Source organism: Staurois parvus, unplaced genomic scaffold, assembly GCF_062004578.1.
Source record: "Staurois parvus isolate SC_StPar_1 unplaced genomic scaffold, SC_StPar_1.0 ptg000126l, whole genome shotgun sequence".
Taxonomy (NCBI): Eukaryota; Metazoa; Chordata; class Amphibia; order Anura; family Ranidae; genus Staurois; species Staurois parvus.
Genome location: NW_028317922.1, coordinates 1,180,481 through 1,199,793, shown reverse-complemented (window position 1 = coordinate 1,199,793; position 19,313 = coordinate 1,180,481). Strand labels below are relative to the sequence as shown.

The following is a 19,313-nucleotide window of genomic DNA, read 5'->3' as shown; positions in this document are numbered from 1 at the left end:
TGCCCCCTTACATGGACTGTTCCCATCGGAGTGCCCCCTTACATGCACTGATCCCATCGGAGTGCCCCTTTACATGGACAGTTCCCATCGGAGTGCCCCCTTACATGCACTGATCCCATCGGAGTGCCCCCTTTACATTCACTGTTCCCATCGGAGTGCCCCCTTACATGGACTGTTCCCATCGGAGTGCCCCTTACATGGACTGTTCCCATCGGAGTGCCCCTTACATGGACTCTTCCCATCGGAGTGCCCCCTTACATGGACTGTTCCCATCGGAGTGCCCCCTTAAATGCACTGATACCATCAGAGTGCCCTTTTACATGGACTGTTCCCATCAGAGTGCCCCCTTACATGGACTGTTCCCATCGGAGTACCCATTTACATGGACTGTTCCCATCGGAGTGCCCCCTTACATGGACTGTTCTCATCGGATTGCCCCCTTACATGGACTGATCCCATCGGAGTGCCCCCTTACATGGACTGTTCCCATCGAAGTGCCCCCTTACATGCACTGATCCCATCGGAGTGCCCCCTTACATGGACTGTTCCCATCGGAGTGCCCCCTTACATGGACTGTTCCCATCGGAGTGCCCCCTTACATGCACTGATCCCACCGGAGTGCCCATTTACATGGACTGTTCCCATCGGAGTGCCCCCTTACATACACTGATCCCATCGGAGTGCCCCTTTACATGGACTGATCCCATCGGAGTGCCCCTTTACATGCACTGATCCCATCGGAGTGCCCCTTTACATGGACTGATCCCATCGGAGTGCCCCTTTACATGGACTGTTCCCATCGGAGTGCCCCCTTTACATGGACTGATCCCATCGGAGTGTCCCCTTACATGGACTGATCCTATCGGAGTGCCCCTTTACATGGACTGTTCCCATCAGAGTGCCCCCTTACATGGACTGTTCCCATCGGAGTTCCCCCTTACATGGACTGTTCCCATCGGAGTGCCCCCTTACATGGACTGTTCCCATCAGAGTGCCCCCTTACATGGACTGATCCCATCGGAGTGTCCCCTTACATGCACTGATCCCATCGGAGTGCCCACTTACATGCACTGATCCCATCGGAGTGCCCCCTTACATGCACTGATCCCATCGGAGTGCCCCCTTACATGCACTGATCCCATCGGAGTGCCCACTTACATGCACTGATCCCATCGGAGTGCCCACTTACATGCACTGATCCCATCGGAGTGCCCCCTTACATGCACTGATCCCATCGGAGTGCCCCCTTACATGCACTGATCCCATCGGAGTGCCCCCTTACATGGACTGTTCCTATCGTAGTGCCCCCTTACATGGACTGATCCCATCGCAGTGCCCCTTTACATGCAGTGTTCCCATCGCAGTGCCCCTTTACATGCAGTGTTCCCATCGGAGTGCCCCCCTTACATGGACTGTTCCGATCGGAGTGCCCCCTTACATGCAATGATCCCATCGGAGTGCCCCTTTACATGGACTGTTCATATTGGAGTGCCCCCTTACATGGACTGTTCCCATCGGAGTGCCCCCTAACATGCACTGATCCCATCGGAGTGCCCCCTTTACATGGACTGTTCCCATCGGAGTGTCCCCTTACATGGACTGATCCCCTCGGAGTGCCCCCTCTACATGGACTGTTCCCATCGGAGTGCCCCCTCACATGAACTGTTCCCATCGGAGTGCCCCCTCACATGAACTGTTCCCATCGGAGTGCCCCCTTACATGGACTGATCCCATCGGAGTGCCCCCTTACATGGACTGATCCCATCGGAGTGCCCCCTTACATGCACTGATCCCATCGGAGTGCCCCCCTTACTTGGACTGTTCCCATTGGAGTGCCCCCTTACATGCAATGATCTCATCGGAGTGCCCCTTTACATGGACTGTTCCCATCGGAGTGCCCCCTAACATGCACTGATCCCATCAGAGTGTCCCCTTACATGGACTGTTCCCATCGGAGTGCCCCTTTACATGGACTGATCCGATCGGAGTGCCCCCTTACATGGACTGTTCCCATCGGAGTGCCCCCTTACATGCAGTGTTCCCATCGGAGTGCCCCCTTACATGGACTGTTCCCATTGGATTGCCCCTTAACATGCAGTGTTCCAATCAGAGTGCCCCCTTTACATGGACTGATCCCATCGGAGTGCCCCCTTTACATGGACTGATCCCATCGGAGTGCCCCCTTACATGCACTGATCCCATCGGAGTGCCCCTTTACATGCACTGATCTAATCGGAGTGCCCCCTTACATGGACTGTTCCCATCGGAGTGCCCCCTTTACATGGACTGTTCCCATCGGAGTGTCCCTTTACATGGACTGTTCCCATCGGAGTGCCCCCTTACATGCACTGATCTCATTGGAGTGCCCCCTTACATGCATTGTTCCCATCGGAGTGCCCCCTTACATGCATTGATCCCATCGGAGTTCCCCTTTACATGCACTGATCCCATCGGAGTGTCCCCTTACATACACTGATCCCATCGGAGTGCCCCCTTACATGGACTGATCCCATCGGAGTCGCCCTTTACATGGACTGTTCCCATCAGAGTGCCCCCTTACATGCACTGATCCCACCGGAGTGCCCCCTTACATGGACTGTTCCCATCGGAGTGCCCCCTTACATGCACTGATCCCACCGGAGTGCCCATTTACATGGACTGTTCCCATCGGAGTACCCCTTACATACACTGATCCCATCGGAGTGCCCCTTTACATGGACTGATCCCATCGGAGTGCCCCTTTACATGCACTGATCCCATCGGAGTGCCCCTTTACATGGACTGATCCCATCGGAGTGCCCCTTTACATGGACTGTTCCCATCGGAGTGCCCCCTTTACATGGACTGATCCCATCGGAGTGTCCCCTTACATGGACTGATCCTATCGGAGTGCCCCTTTACATGGACTGTTCCCATCGGAGTGCCCCCTTACATGCACTGATCCCATCGGAGTGCCCCCTTACATGGACTGATCCCATCGGAGTGCCCCCTTACATGGACTGATCCCATCGGAGTGCCCCTTTACATGCAGTGTTCCCATCGGAGTGCCCCCTTACATGCACTGATCCCATCGGAGTGCCCCCCTTACATGGACTGTTCCAATCGGAGTGCCCCTTTACATGGACTGATCCCATCGGAGTGCCCCTTTACATGCACTGATCCCATCGGAGTGCCCCTTTACATGCACTGATCCCATCGGAGTGCTCCTTTACATGGACTGTTCCCATCGGAGTGCCCCCTTTACATGCACTGATCCCATCGGAGTGCCCCCTTTACATGGACTGATCCCATCGGAGTGCCCCTTACATGGACTGATCCCATCGGAGTGCCCCCTTTACATGCAGTGTTCCCATCGGAGTTCCCCCTTTACATGGACTGATCCCATCGGAGTGCCCCCTTACATGGATTGATCCCATCGGAGTGTCCACTTACATGCACTGATCCCATCGGAGTGCCCCCTTACATGGACTGATCCCTTCGGAGTGCCCCCTTTACATGGACTGATCCCATCGGAGTGGGAGGGAGGGGGGTTTGGGAGGACTCGGAAGGTGCTCTGCGGTGACAGGAGCAGACCAACCCCACCACCTTTACGACCGTTAGGTCCGGGTGAGTGGGTCCAGGTGAGACCTCCGTAGGAGAGTGCAGCAGGGGAGGAGTCAGTGGCCTGGATCCAGGTTTCCGTGATCACTAGGAGGATGAGGGAGCGGGAAGCAAAGAGGTCGTGGATGGCGGTAAGCTTGTTGCACACCGATCGGGCGTTCAGGAGTGCACATGAAAACGGGGGGGAGATTTTAGGGAGCAGGGGGACAGATACTAAGTTGCGAGGGTTGCGGCGGGACGTGGAGGCGGGAGGGTGTTGTGCGGGTGAGGGAGGTGGTGAAGGGCCAGGATTCGGGGAGATGTCCCCCGCGGTTATGAGGAGGAGAAGGGTGAGAAAGGTGGCATGGGAGCGGGATGTGCAGGAGCGTGAGAAACTACTAGTGGAGGTGTTCGGGTCAGTGGGAGAGTGGAGTAATAGGAGGAGGTGGTGGGTGCCGTAGAGGGGTGAAGGAAGCAGTGAGGACACAATATACAATTGTTTGGGAGGGGTAGAGGGATATAGTGAATGGATTTTGGGAACGGAGGAGAGGAAAATGAGAAGGAGGAGTGGAAGAGGCATTTTGGGGAGGTGATGAGAGCAATAGTAGGGAGATGATAGCAATGAGGGGGAGATGTACAAGTTTTGGGGTGGAGCAGAGGGGTAAAGAAATGAGATTTGGGAACAGAGGATAGTAATATGGAAAGGAGAAGAGGGGGTGTATTGTATAAAAGGTACACAGAGTGGGACTCAGGTATGTAAGAGAGGTTTCCCAGGGTGTTTGCTTGCAGTCTGTCCAGCGTGCAGGAGAGTTTATGCTGTTGTTGTGTCTTCCTGCTGCTTTAGTTCAACTGCTGTGTTTAACTGCTTCGCACTCGTTCAAAGCCGCACTCAATCTGAAGCAGCACCCCCATCAGTGATCTCCCCCCATGAGCTGATCTAAATTTATAGGGAGATGCTCAAATGAGCATTCAACTCCGCCCCAATTAGAAGCTGATAAGGATCACATGAATAGTGGGGGATGTTTCTTAGGAACCAGGCTACAGTCGTAAACCTGAGTGCACCTAGGAGGTGAGGACTGGTCAACATATACAAATATAAATACACCATTTGTTCAGAATTTAACAGGAGTCAATGCGTTTTTCTGGTTAAGAGCGGAGGTAGGAGATAGATGCAGTTACCAGTGAAAGTAGAGAAGGCATAATTAAAGTGCTGTGTTTAACTGCTTCACACTCGTTCAAAGCCACACTCAATCATAAGCAGCACCCCCATCAGAGACTTGCCCCACATCACATAAACAGCGCAATGTTAGAAATAATAAATGTTTAAGTCACCATAAAACCTTTTTATTTTTAAAATATTCCTAATATCCACCTCTGATTTAAATAAGCTTTTGGTTCAATTTGTTTTCAATATCTGGACAAGTAGATTGTCATGAGGGACAAGTAGATTGGGACACCGATTTAGTCCCTTGGACAAGTAGGTTTTTCAAAAAATGTCCACACCCCTTGAATATGTCCCATAGGAAATCATGTTAAATGGACTGCTGTGCATTTCTGCACAAAGCAAAACACTTAGGTGTGAACCTAGACTAAAGGGTTAAAAACAGGGTGAGGAAGCAACAATGCTGCCTGCTTTAACCCCATTTGCTGTACTGGTCAAGGTTGCAGGGCAATTGCAGAGCAGCCTCTTTCACTTGAATGGGTCATGCTTGACAGATGCTACACCCACCAACCATGACCACTTCTAACTCCTGCTGCCACATGTGCACACCCCTTGCCATTGCCGCTAAAGGGGGTGCAGTTAGGGCAGGGGGAAAAAAGATAAAAAACAAAACAAACACCACACCCCAACTGCAGGTTTTCAACTACAAATTTAAATGGATCGTTCTGGGCACCCTAGAAGGCTGCTTTCACACTGATGTGCTGTGGTTTACATGCACTGCGGTGCAAAGCATCTGTAACTTTCCTGGGTTAACTGCACTTTTCTATAAACTTCTATTATATCTTGCAGGTCTGGTGTGCTTTCTGAAATCCTGCATTCAGGAGTTTTGGTGTGCTTTCAGAAAGTAGGATTGAATAAAAGTATGTGGCCAAGTGCAGCAAACCCACAGGCAAGCTGCAGGTCCACTGCACCAGTGTGGGTAAACCGCAGTGCATCAGTACAAAAGCAACCCTATACTATTATGCCCAGTATATTGCTTCACAGTGACTTCAAGATCTCTTTCCTGCTGCTGACACCACTCTGGAGACAGCTGGCCAGGGTAAGAGGTGGAGTGCATTTGGTATCACTTCACATTGGACAGAAGCCAGCACACAGGCGGCATTGGCTTATGCAGCTCTGGATCCCTACTACAGCTCCAACTTCACAAGTAGCCCCTCTGCATTGCACTCTGTAAGCAAGTCCAGACTGCCATCTTCCAGTCACCTGGCCGCGATCTATGGGTTGCTGATCCCCAGGTTAATGCATGAGAATAGTGGTGTACCACATTGCAGCCAAATACAAAAAACAAGCTTACACTCTACTCGACTCATTAACAACTTCAGCTCCGGAAGATTTTACATCCTACATGACTAAGCCATTTGATGCTATACTGAATGACACGTTACTGTAACTGGTAAATGCACGGTCAACAACGCTGAGCCCAAGAGAAATTTATATACAATTTTTTGTAAACAAAGATCTTTTAGTGGCATTCAGTCACCACTGGGTTTTTTTTGCAATATAAGTCAAAAGACCAAAAGTTTATTTTTTTCCCTTTCTGCTATTATATGCATATCCAATGAAAATAGTAAAAAAAAAAAGATAACTTTTGGCCAAAATGTATTGTGCTATATGTCTGATGGAAAAGTGTATATCGATAGATTGTAGGTGCTATAACTTTTAAACAAACCTAGGTTACATGTACACACTAACATTTGTATTTATTTGTGTACCAATGGCAGTGATCAGCAACTTGGGGATTGCAATAGTGTGACAATCTTGACACTGACACTGGGGGGAACTGACCAACTGCCACTGACATTAATACAGTGATATTATACACTGTCACTGTACTAATGACACTGGATGGAAGGGGGGGGGGGGGGTTACCATCAAGGGGTGTGCCCAACTATGTGTAACGTGTGCTTCTTTTACTACTAGATCTCCAAGTTTCTCATCCTGGATGAGAAACAGATAGATCCCTCTGTTGATAGTCAACACAGTTCTGGGCTGTGATTGTACACTGGTAATCAGCAGGTCCCAGCTGGGATTTGCTCACAGGCTCCCGCTGTGTAAAACCACAGAGGGTGCTGGCCAGGGGATGCCATGCACATGCCCAAAACTCAGAAGTAGGCAGCGATGTACGGTTATGTTGCTTTGCCTACAGTGGCTGCCTGTCTGCAGTACATTATGGATGGGCACCAAGTGGTTAACTGAGGCCAAGTAGGATTGTAGACAAGTTGTCTACAAAGAAAGGTCGATGAAATACCCTTTGGCATGGTTAAAATTGTAAAACCGAACCATTTAGGCAGACCTGTGATACCAGCCTCTTCATTACAGCTACATTATTCTCACCTGCTTATATATGCAGTGGGGCAAAAAAGTAGTCAGCCACCAATTGAGCAAGTTCTCCCACTTAAAAAGATGAGAGAGGCCTGTAATTGGCATCATAGGTAGACCTCAACTATGAGAGACAAAATGAGTAAAACAAAATCCAGACAATCACATTGGCTGATTTGGAAAGAATTTATTTGCAAATTATGGTGGAAAATAAGTATTTGGTCACCTACAAACAAGATTTCTGGCTCACACAGACCTGTACCTTCTTCTTTAAGAGGCTCCTCTGTCCTGCACTCATTACCTGTATCAATGGCACCTGTTTGAGGTTGTGGACAGGTGTCTTTTATACTGATAACAAGTTCAAACAGTCACACTCCAAACTCCACTATGGTGAAGACCAAAGAGCTGTCGAAGGACACCAGAAACAAAATTGTAGACCTGCACCAGGCAGGGAAGACTGAATCTGCAATAGGCAAGCAGCTTGGTGTGAACAAATCAACTGTGGGAACAATAATTAGAAAATGGAAGACATACAAGACCACTGATAATCTCCCTCGATCTGGGGCTCCACGCAAGATCTCACCCCGTGGGGTCAAAATGATCACAAGAACGGTGAGCAAAAATCCCAGGACCACACGGGAGGACCTAGTGAATGACCTGCAGAGAGCTGGGACAAACGTAACAAAGGCTACCATCAGTAACACACTACGTTGTCAGGGACTCAGATCCTGCAGTGCCAGACGTGTTTCGCTGCTTAAGACAGTACATGTCCGGGCCCGTCTGAAGTTTGCTAGAGAGTATTTGGATGATCCAGAAGCGGATTGGGAGAATGTCAAATGGTCAGATGAAACCAAAATAGAACTGTTTAGTAGAAACACAACTCCTCGTGTTTGGAGGAGAGAGAATGCTGAGTTGCATCCAAAGAACACCATACCTACTGTGAAGCATGGGGGTGGCAACATCATGCTTTGGGGCTGTCTCTCCGCAAAGGGACCAGGACGACTGATCCATGTACAGGACAGAATGAATGGGGCCATGTATCGTGAGATTTTGAGTGCAAACCTCCTTCCATCAGCAGGGGCATTGAAGATGAAACGTGGCTGAGTCTTCCAACATGACAATGATCCCAAACATACCGCCCGGGCAATGAAGGAGTGGCTTCGTAAGAAACATTTCAAGGTCCTGGAGTGGCCTAGCCAGTCTGCAGATCTCAACCCCCTAGAAAACCTTTGGAGGGAGTTGAAAGTCCGTGTTGCCCAGTGACAGCCCCAAAACATCACTGCTCTAGAGGAGATCTGCATGGAGGAATGGGCCAACATACCAGCAACAGTGTGTGCCAACCTTGTGAAGACTTACAGGAAACGACTGACCTCTGTCATTGCCAACAAAGGATATATAACAAAGTATTGAGATGAACTTTTGATATTGACCAAATACTTATTTTCCACCATAATTTGCAAATAAATTCTTTCCAAATCAGCCAATGTGATTGTCTGGATTTTTTTTTCTCACTTTGTCTCTCATAGTTGAGGTCTACCTATGATGCCAATTACAGGCCTCTCTCATCTTTTTAAGTGGGAGAACTTGCACACTTGGTGGCTAAATACTTTTTTGCCCCACTGTAAATCCATCTTATGCACAGGAGACCAGTTTCTTCTATGACCTTTACTGTACACAATAGAATTTCAGAAAGACAGATAGGGTATGACCAGAACCCCGATTGTTCTCCAATATATTTAAAAAAAGCTGGCGTAGGTCTCTAGATGCATTGGCATTACCAACAGTCCCAAAAAGTCCTTGCTAGCCTGTAGTCCAAGCAGGCCAAATAATGGAATATTGCAGTCAGTAGAAAATGTAAGCGCTTTATAAGCACTAGTAACATTAAACTGTATAATCAAAAGAAAGCCTGGAGACTGCCTCTAAAGGAATGAAGATATTCTCACATATTAACATGATATACAGTCATGGCCGAAATTGTTGGCACCCTTGATATTTCTCCAGGAAATCATGTATTTCTCACGAAACGTATTGCATTAACACATGTTTTGCTATACACATGTTTATTCCCTTTGTGTGTATTGGGACAAAACAAAAAAAGGGAGGAAAGAAAGCAAATTCGACATAATGTCACACAAACCTCCAAAAATGGGCTGGACAAAAGTATTGGCACCCTTTCACAACTGCGGATAAATAAGAATGTTACAAGCATGTGATGCTCCTGTAAACTCACCTGGGGCAAGTAACAGGTGTGGGCAATATAGAAATCACACCTGAAAGCAGATAAAAAGGAGAGACGTTCACTTAACCTTTGCATTGTGTGTCTGTCTGTGCCACACTAAGCATGGACAACAGAAAGAGGAGACGAGAACTGTCTGAGGACCTGAGAACCAAAATTGTGGCAAAATATCAACAATCTCAAGGTTACAAGTCCATCTCCAGAGAACTAGATTTGCCTTTGTCCACAGTGCGCAACATTATCAAGAAGTTTGCAACCCATGGCACTGTAGCTAATCTCCCTGGTCGTGGACGGATGAGGAAAATTGATGAAAGATTGCAACGCAGAATAGTCCGGATGGTGGATAAGCAGCCCCAAACATGTTCCAAAGACATTCAAGCTGTCCTGCAGGCTCAGGGAGCATCAGTGTCAGCGCGAACTATCCGTCGACATTTAAATGAAATGAAACGCTATGGCAGGAGACCCAGGAGGACCCCACTGCTGACACAGAGACATAAAAAAGCAAGACTACAGTTTGCCAAAATGTACTTGAGTAAGCCAAAAGCCTTCTGGGAAAACGTCTTGTGGACAGATGAGACCAAGATAGAGCTTTTCGGTAAAGCACATCATTCTACTGTTTACCGAAAACGGAATGAGGCCTACAAAGAACAAAACACAGTACCTACGGTAAAATATGGTGGAGGTTCAATGATGTTTTGGGGTTGTTTTGCTGCCTCTGGCACTGGGTGCCTTGACTGTGTGCAAGGCATCATGAAATCTGAGGATTACCAAAGGATTTTGGGTCGCACTGTAGGGCCCAGTGTCAGAAAGCTGGGTTTGCGTCCAAGATCCTGGGTCTTCCAGCAGGACAATGACCCCAAACATACGTCAAAAAGCACTCAGAAATGGATGGCAAAGAAGCGCTGGAGAGTTCTGAAGTGGCCAGCAATGAGCCCAGATCTAAATCCCATTGAACACCTGTGGAGAGATCTTAAAATTGCTGTTGGGAAAAGGTGTCCTTCCAATAAGAGAGACCTGGAGCTGTTTGCAAAGGAAGAGTGGTCCAAAATTCCGGGTGAGAGGTGTCAGAAGCTTATTGATGGTTATAGGAAGCGACTGATTTCAGTTATGTTTTCCAAAGGGTGTGCAACCAAATATTAAGTTAAGGGTGCCAATACTTTTGTCCAGCCCATTTTTGGGGTTTTGTGTGACATTATGTCATATTTGCTTTTCTGCCTCTGTTTTATATTTGTTCCAATACATACAAAGGGAATAAACATGTGTATAGCAAAACATGTGTTAATGCAATACCTTTTTTGTGTGAAATACTTGATTTTCAGGAAAAATATCAAGGGTGCCAACAATTTCGGCCATGACTGTACATGTATAGAGAACCATGCCACAGCTGAATATATTCAAGAAACAGAATTCAAAGATCATTTTACTACACATATACAGTTGTGTTCAAAATAATAGCAGTGTGTTGAAAAAAGTGAATAAAGCTCAACATCCTTCCAATAGCTTTTATTTCCATACACACAAATGCATTGGGAACACTACACATTCAAAATCAAATCAAAACATGAAGAAAAATATATCAAATTTTTGTTGTTCCGCTTAAAAAAAATTGAAGAAAAGTGAATATTAGACGGTTCAAAAAAATAGCAGTGTTTGTATTCTTCTTTACAAGCTCAAACATTCACTACATAAACTGAAAAATGTTTGAAGATTTTGCTTTCCTTTGAATCACTTAATGAATATTTAGTTGTATAAGCACTGTTTCTGAGAACTGCTGTACATCTGTGTTGCATGGAGTCAACCAACTTCTGGCACCTGTGAACAGGTATTCCAGCCCAAGATGATTGGACTACATTCCACAGTTCTTCTCTATTTCTTGGTTTTGCCTCAGAAACTGCATTTTTGATGTCACCCCACAAGTTTTCTATTGGATTAAGATCCGGGGATTGGGCTGGCCACTCCATAACGTCAATCTTGTTGGTCTGGAACCAAGATGTTGCACGTTTACTGGTGTGTTTGGGGTCGTTGTCTTGTTGGAACACCCATTTCAAGGGCATTTCCTCTTCAGCATAAGGCAGCATGACCTCTTCAAGTATTCTGATGTATTCACACTAACCCATGATCCCTGGTATGCGATAAATAGGTCCAACACCGTAGTACGAGAAACATCCCCATATCATGATGCTTGCACAACCATGCTTCACTGTCTTCACAGTGTACTGTGGCTTGAATTCAGTGTTTGGGGGACGTCTGACAAACGGTCTCCGGCCACTAGACCCAAAAAGAACAATCTTACTTTCATCAGTCCACAAAATGTTGCGCCATTTCTCTTTAGGCCAGTCAATGTGCTCTTTGGCAAATTGTAACCTCTTCAGCACACGTCTTTTTTTCAACAGTGGGACTTTGCGGGGGCTTCTTGCAGATAGCTTGGCTTCACATAGGAGTCTTCTAATTGTAACAGTACTTACAGGTAACTTTACACCTTCTTTGATCTTCCTGGAGCTGATTGTTGGCTGAGGCCTTGCCATTTTGGCTACTCTTCTATCCATTCGAATGGTAGTTTTTCGCTTTCTTCCACGTCTTTCAGGTTTTGGTTGCCATTTTAAAGCATTTGCGACCATTTTAGCTGAGCAGCCTATCATTTTCTGCACTTCTTTATATGTTTTCCCCTCTCCAATCAACGTTTTAATCAAGGTACGCTGTTCTTCTGAACAATGTCTGGAACGACCCATTTTCCTCAGAATTTCAGAGAGAAATGCACTGTAAACAGCATGTACAACATTTGCTGCCTTCCTTCCTTAAATAAGGGCAATAATTGCCACCTGTTTTTCAAAGAATGAATGACCTCACTAATAGAACTCCACACTGCGATGATTTTGAACCAAAAACAGTGATTGATCAGGTTAGCAATGTCTGACTGCTATTATTTTGAACACAACTGTATGTATTTTGTAGTGCACTGTATTCAATTCTTGTACAATTCTAAAGTCTGCTACCACACACTGGCAGTAATAAATGGGCAACTCAATGCAATAAAGCGCGAGTAAATCCATTTAATCTCATTAAAGTGGTAGTGAACTTGTTTTTTTTTTAACTTTTACCTACAGGTAAGCTTATAAGCCTTACCTGTAGATGAAATGATATGTCCTAAACATGCACTGTTTAGAAGATATCCATTTTTAAAGCCGACGCATGCGCCCTGAACGGCATACCCATGCCAATCCTTCGGAGTACTGTGCCGTAGCCCGGGACTCCCACACGCATGAGTGACACCATCATGGCCCGGCCTATCAGACGGAACCTGAAAAGGAAGACCAGGTGAAGACAGAAGCCTCTGCAGCAGTGACAGTGCCCCACCGGAGGGCTTAGTTTTAAGATAAGCTTTACATAATGTGCTAGTATGCAGTGCATATTATGACATTAACTTGCAGGGATCACTTTTCTCCTGCGGTTTACTAACACTTTAAAATGTGCAAATTCTTTTGCAGGCAGTCAAAGACAGCATGGATCTACTTACCCTTTACTAGCACCATCTTTTGAAGTTGGAAGACGGATGTCTTTGGCATTTTCAAAAATCTCTTGCAATTCCTCTGAAGTTGTGCTATAGGGGATGTTCTTAACAAACAGAGTTCGTGCATCTGGAAAAATAAGCAGCTCCAGGACCACCACCTTGGAGTTCTGCTAGATTCAGTTTAGACCAGCCCCACTTTGAAAATTCACTGCAGACTATAATGCAGGTATAGCTCTAGAAAACTACTGAAATGCAACGTTTATTTAAACTCACAGAACAAACCTTTTGTGAAGGGCTAACTGAACACATCAGGCCTACATTTCTACGACTTTGGAACATGCACCACGACGAAGCTACTATTGTCTTCCTCTAGTACTGCAAACTTTACCTATGAGGAAACTGAAGCTATTGTTGAAACAAGGATGCAAATATGGGCTTGACTGAACCCCAACCTTCCTTATCTGCTCACTTTATTAAAACTGGTGATTAAGTATTAAAAACAGTGTGTCAGCATAACAACCAGGCTGCCAACATCTTTTTGGTCCCCCCAATAACAGCATCACTATAAAGGGAACAAAGAGTGAGCAGTAATTGACTTTAATTTACAGAGAGTTTCACAATCCATGCCTTAAAGTCAATTAGAATGCAAAAGATACACAGGACCTATTCTTGCTTGCTATTAGGCTAGATGTGTACATTTAATATATAATCATATTATGAAAATGTAAAAACTAGCCAACGGATCAATTTAAAAACAAAAGTACTATATGGGAGGACAAACAGATCCTATCCTATGTTCTCTGCATTTTTTGTTTTCTCTGCAGGAGTGTTGGCCTTCTCTACTTTCATCACAAAACAAAGAACCTTCTTTCCATTTAATTTCAGGGCTTTTTCCACTTCCTCCGCAGTAGCAAACTCCACATAGCCAAACCTCCTGCAGTAGAGATGGAAAAGTGAAGGAGCTGCAGCACAACAAACAAACAAGAGATCCCTGTGCTCAAATCCCAACCGCTAGTGCATGCATTTATCTATCAGGTGCTAAAGGGGTGTAACCACATATTAACACTAGAAATTCTGAGGACCCTCTGCACACTGGTATATACCCTTTCCAGCAGACTATGCAATAAATAGGGATATTTAGTTCACACATATTGCAATACATGCTTAAGCTGGCCAACTGTGTCAAAGTAATCCCTCTATGGCCAGTCCTACTCTGCTCTGCCTACACAAATGCTACTGTGGACACAATGCTAGCATAGGGGAAAAGACACAATGGGGGGAGCTACAAGGTTCAGGTCTGGCTACTGACCCAACAATACAACAAACAAGATATACCTGTGCTGAAATCCCAATAGCTAGTACATGCATTTATCCATCAGGTGCTAAAGGGGTGTAATTAATATTAATATGTGGTTACATCCCTTTTAGCACCTGATGGATAAATGCATGTACAAGCTATTGGGATTTAAGCACAGGTATATATATTTTTGGAAAGGGTCAGGGACTTTTTTTTTTAACACAAAGTTGAGTTTTCGGTTCTATAGTCTTCAATGGAGACAATGCGGAAAAGCATGTAGTGCATTTTTTTTAATGCATTTTTTTGGTTTAATCTTCCTAGCAACTAGAAAAAAACCGTATGTACAAAAACACACCGCAAAAAGCACTGCAGAAACGCAAACTGCATAGGTGTGAACCAGCAGAAGCATGCAGTTGCAGAGCAAGTGAAGGAGCTGCAGCAAAGGGCGCCTATTCAGCACGTTATCTTAAGAAATACTTACTTGGAGGCTCCAATCTGAACATCCTGCACTGGCAAGTTCTTCTTACAGAAAAAACTCCCTCAGAGCATTTTTAAGTTCATCATAATCTTTTGCAGAATTCAGATTTGCAACAAATACTGACAAATCTAACAAAAGGAGTAAAAAAAAGAAAAAAAGATTTTAACCAGAAATACCAAATACACATTAGCAAATATGGCATGAACTTTGAAATGATGGCCAACATTGAATAGAATTAGCATGTAAAGCAGGAATTTCAGCTTCATTATCTGTCCCAGAGACCCAAGGGAACGCTATTATGCTACTATACCAACACAACTTAAAGCAGAGATATACACACACCGATTTAACAGTTTCACATAAATGACATTCAGAGCATCCCATGAGAACAACTGTCACAGTTGCCTGCATCTTTCAACTAAACTGTCAAGCCATTTAATGGTTGGTGTTCTAACCAATCACACGCGCAGCACCATGGCAACTGCAGAACAGAGGCTAAAGCTGGCCATACATTACACAACTTTCCTATTCAATTTCCTTTAGATTTACCTTCAACTAAGACACGCAAGAGCCTTCCTGACTGCATACAAACTGAAAGTTTAGGTTTGACCGCATATGTTTTGGAAAACCTAAAGGAAATTGACACTTGCAGACTTAATACTACTGACAAGAGAAAACTCAACTGAAATGTTCTTGACACTTGTACCTCAGAAGGGCCATTATATTGCCAGGTGAGAATTCTCAAATTTTCTCAACTGGAATGCACACAGCCAATATGGATATCCTGACATTTTCGATAACCTCTGCATCTGGATATGCATAGTACACGACAAAGGTCTATAGGTGCCAGAAAACCAAGAGTCCAGCATACATCCAGCGCCCCGAATAACGTTTCCTAAACACATCACTTCCAGAGCCAATTTTTTTAACATTTTGCGCACATTTGTACATAAAAATGCACATGAAACCCTGAAAATATTTTAAGGTACAAAAAAAATTTTAATGTATGAACTTTTTTTTTTTTTAAATATTTTTCAGCAAAAAACTAATGAAAACAAATGCTCAATTTCCTGGTAAAGTATAAAAAAAAAAAAAAAAAGTAGTGTCACCATGGTGACACTCCACTCCTAGAGTGACAGTATGTAAAAAAACAAATATAAAAAAATAAAATTGTTAAAAAAATGTTTAAAAATTATAATTTTGGTTATAAACTAATTTGGGATTTTTTTTTTACTGGAAAGATAACGGAATACATTTTGGCCAAGATTTATGATGAAATATATATTTGCAAAATTTTATAAGAAAAACACTTTTTTTCAAAATTTTTGGACTTTCATTTACATAGCAAAAAAAATAAAAATCCCAGTGGTGAATAAATACCACCAAAATAAAGCTTTATCTGTCTAAAAAAAAGGCTAAAAAATTCATATGGGTACAGTGTTGCATGACCGCGCAATTGTCATTCAAAGTGTGATAGCACTGAAAGCTGAAGATTGGCCTGGACCAGGAAGGGGGTAAAAGTGTCCAGACTTGAAGTGGTTAAATATGGCAATGCAGTTAAGTAGAGCAAAAAGGCTTTTTTTTCCCTTTTTAAATCTGTTGGATAGAAGAGGAGAGGGTTCCATTTATTGACCATCTGTGTCAGAGAATTCCCTTCACTTCCTTCAATGTTGCCTCAACATGAAGAGGAGATATCTTTCCAATGTGAAGGATATCCTCTCAGACAGTTGTCACAGGAAAACGTGCCCCCATTAGAAAAAGGTCTCCTGCATTCATGTTTTGGTGGCAACAAAATGTTGAATCTCTACAACGGGGACACAGACGGCAAAAAAAAAAAAAAAATCTGACAAAAGGTTTTCTTTCATTACACAAGTAAAAAAAAAATAAAAGTTCCAGTAAAAAGAGATCTCCATTGCATGTTAAAAACAAAGTTATCACATTTATGGCACATCAGCAAACATCAGTCATCAAAGATCAGTATTAAGTCCCAAAATTGTTCATCATTTGTGCCAACAATTCATAAGACAGCAGGCAGCTTACCCTCCTCTTCAGACTCCTCCTTTCCAGGTTTCTTCCCTTGAGGCATTTTGGCAGGAGCTTTCTTGGCAACAGGTTTTTTCTCTTCTTCAGATTCATGTAAAGAATAGAATTCCATTAACACACCAAACCAAATTTCAGTGACACCATCTCTCTATTAGATATCTAGTATTGTAAGAGTGGGAGGAGCCATCCACTATGTCCATGTCTCCTTCCCCTGTAATCCCAGGGCGTTGCCATGGAAACAGAGGTGACCCGGAAGTAGAAAAGAGGGCAGTCTGTCACTTCAGGTGTCCTCAACCCACAGAGCGCCGCCTCTTTCTCTATGATTTGCCTCCTGTTCTCCTCCCCCTAGGTGGAGACCCGCCCCTTCCATCACGGCAGATGAGGATTCTGATCCCGCCTCTTCTCCGCCCCCTCGAAGAGTTCTACACCATACTCCTCCCCCCAGGCGGAGTTTCGGTCTTTTCCCCACTCTCATTTAGAGAGGTACCACGCCCCCACATTTATGGAGGTGAAAGCCACCCCCTCTAAAAAGTTCAATGGGAGGACATAGAGATGCCGCCCCAAAGCTTTGTCGCCCCGCCCCCATGCTCTGATGCCACGCCCCCGTTTTCTGAGTGGTAGGTTGCAAAGTCCCCGCCCCTCTCATTTGCATAAATGTTGCAGAGGATTGTGGGTATGTTGGTGTGTGATCTGGGGATGGGGGCTGAGCGGTTGTGTGTAATGTATGAGTACGGTATTCGGTGTAAGAGGTATACATTATTCATAATAATACATCCACACATACATCACAGCAGACACGTCTAGGAATAAAGGGAATGAAATGGACGGGCTCTCCATGATGTGACCCTCACAGATCCTGGAAGGGTTTATATAGAACAGGACACACCATGGTAATCAGCTGAGGGACGGCTTACTACCAAGGCTATGTGCACACCTTGGGGGGGTGTGAGGCCAGAACCAATCACTGGTGTGTCCAGAACCAATTGGTGTCCAGAACCAATCACTGGTGAGTCCACCAAGACCACATGACATGAGAAGAGCAACAAACGAAAAGAGAAGAAAAAGAAGAGATGTTGTCATGTGGGACCTTGGAGGGTGGTGGAGGTGATTGGCTGCCTGGCAGAGCAAGTCTGCGGTGTGAGATGGAGGCACCCCACTGAAGAGTGAAGAAATGCGTGCGTGTGGGCGCTACCAGAACCCGATTCAGACTACTCTCCCTTCCCTCACCAAACTTTTACTTCACCACAGCATGTGAGGGTGCTGCACGACCCGATTCAGACTACCTTCCCCTCCCCCACCCTCATTATTCATCACGGCATGTGGGGGCGCTACATGACCCGATTCAGACTACTCTCCCCTCCCCCACCCTCATTATACTCCGCCACAGCCCGAGGGGGTGCCACACGACCCGATTCAGACTACTCTCCCCGCCCTCATTATACTCCGCCACGGCTTGTGGGGGCGCTACAGAACCCAATTCAGGCTACTCTCCCTTCCCCCACCCTCATTAATCCCCGCCACAGCCAGTGTGAGCGCCACATAACCCGATTCAGACTACTCTCCCCTCCCCACCATCATTATACTGCACCACGCTCACTCTCCCCTCCCCCACCCTCATTATACTCCGCCACGGCTTGTGGGGGTGCTACACAACCCAATTCAAACTACTCTCCCCTCCCCATCCTCATTATACTCCGCCATGGCTTGTGAGGGCGCTACACAAACCAATTCAAACTACTCTCCCCTCCCCCATCCTTATTATACTGCACCACGGCCTGTGGTGGCACTACACGACCCAATTCAGACTACTCTCTCCTCCTCCACCCTCATTATACTCCGCCACGGCCTGTGTGGGCGCCACACGGCCCAATTCAGATGACTCTCCCCTCCCCCACCCTCATTATACTGCACCATGGCCTGTGGTGGCACTACACGACCCAATTCAGACTACTCTCTCCTCCTCCACCCTCATTATACTCTGCCACGACAAAACCACTTCTTCGGTTCCAAGACCTTCCATTCTCAACCAGTGTTCCATGGAACCCTGGGGGCTCCTCCAGAGGTTAAGAGTCCTTTGAATTGTGGCTGAATCTGATGGTGCCTGAATAGTTCTGGACCCAATGCCTATTTGAAGAGCCAACGGCAGGACACCAAAGATCTTTTTAACGGTCTGTAAGAGTGGCCTGCTGACCACCATTGTAGGGGGCAATCTTCCAAATGACTACCACTAAAAGGGGGGTGCGAATTCTTCCCACTGGCCACCAATGCAAGGGCCACTCTTTCAAATGATTACCACTAAAAGGGGCAAAATTCTTCCCACCGGCCACCAATGCGAGGGCCGTTCTTCCCACCGGCCACCAATGCGAGGGCCGTTCTTCTCACCGGCCACCAATGCGAGGGCCGTTCTTTCCACCGGCCACCAATGCGATGGCCGTTCTTCTCACCGGCCACCAATGCGAGGGCCGTTCTTCTCACCGGCCACCAATGCGAGGGCCGTTCTTTCCACCGGCCACCAATGCGAGGGCCGTTCTTTCCACCGGCCACCAATGCGAGGGCCTTTCTTCCCACCGGCCACCAATGTCAGGGCCATTCTTCCAACAGGCCACCAATGTAAGGAGCATTCTGCCCACC

At 45.9% G+C, this 19,313-nt stretch overlaps 1 long non-coding RNA gene and 1 other non-coding gene across 2 annotated transcripts in view; one reads left to right on the top strand and one right to left on the bottom strand.

Moving 5' to 3' along the window:
- LOC149466510 (uncharacterized) overlaps positions 1-19,313 on the top strand; it is a 78,238-nt gene that overhangs the window by 20,678 nt on the left and 38,247 nt on the right. The gene's annotated exons all lie outside the window — the stretch shown is intronic.
- Positions 16,585-16,650, bottom strand: LOC149466512 (small nucleolar RNA SNORD82). The gene has a single exon (XR_016312056.1). It is a non-coding gene; the product is annotated as a small nucleolar RNA SNORD82 (small nucleolar RNA).